The 1,040-nt window shown below is 37.6% G+C and overlaps 1 pseudogene; it reads left to right on the plus strand.

Annotated features, from left to right (window-relative positions):
• The first annotated feature begins 452 nt into the window (after positions 1-452).
• Positions 453-829, plus strand: LOC102847947 (annotated as a pseudogene).
• Positions 830-1,040: the final 211 nt, after the last annotated feature.

Below are 1,040 nucleotides of genomic sequence, written 5' to 3' on the forward strand. Positions count from 1 at the left end.
AGTTCTGACTCTATAGTACCCAACAATAACAATAACAATAACAATGAATGGATTTAAAAAATTCTACTGACTACTCCTACAGTTATTTCTAGTTTTAAAGTAACTCATATCACAGTATAAATTGATCACAAAAGGGCTAGTTGTGAGTAGTGCGTGTATGAAATACTGTAGATACTTGCAATAAACACATCAATCATCAACCCTAACTCTGTATCACCACAGCTCTATTTTTCTAATATTTCGATCTGCTTTCCCCCCCCTCTAATTTCTTTTTCTTTTATACTGATTTGCATGCAAAAGTCAGATACATTCTGTATCACTCATGTATGTTGTTTCACACATTCCTAAATTCACTCTGTGTATCAAATGGTCACTCATGTACATTTGGTTTTATAAAACTAATTACCATTCCCATGCTTCTCTCGGAGCCGTGGCACAGGAGGGAGACTGAGATGGCAAATGAGATCGCCAAGGCTCAGACCACCTGGCCTGGTGGTGATACAATCTTCAGAAAGATAATTCGCAAGAAAATCCCAGCCAACATAATTTTTGAGGATGAGCAGTGCCTCACTTTTCATGACATTTCACCTCAAGAACCAATACATTTTCTGGTGATACCTAAGAAACCTATTACCCAGATTTCTGTAGCAAAAGATGATGATGAAAGCCTTCTTGGACATCTCATGATTGTTGGCAAGAAATGTGCTGCTGATCTAGGCCTGGAAAAAGGTTATTGAATGGTGGTGAATATTCAGATGGGGGACAGTTTGTCTATCATGTTCTTCTTCATGATCTTGGAGGCCGGCAGATGCATTGGCCTCCTGGTTAATTTTGCTTTAGGAATACTTTTCCCTTCTTTAGACTACAATCAAATTTGCAAGTTCAAATATGTTAAGCAGTACACTTACTATTGCCTGTGTGCAGAGAGATTAAGAAAATAATTTGGAAAAACTCACGCGTTAAAATGACTATGAGATATCATCTTACCCCAGCAAGAATAGCAAAATTTAACAGAACAGCAAACATCAAATGCTGGTGAG

The sequence above is a fragment of the Elephantulus edwardii genome, unplaced genomic scaffold, assembly GCF_000299155.1.
Source record: "Elephantulus edwardii isolate Elephantulus edwardi_28Jun2011 unplaced genomic scaffold, EleEdw1.0 scaffold00029, whole genome shotgun sequence".
NCBI classification, from domain to species: domain Eukaryota; kingdom Metazoa; phylum Chordata; class Mammalia; order Macroscelidea; family Macroscelididae; genus Elephantulus; species Elephantulus edwardii.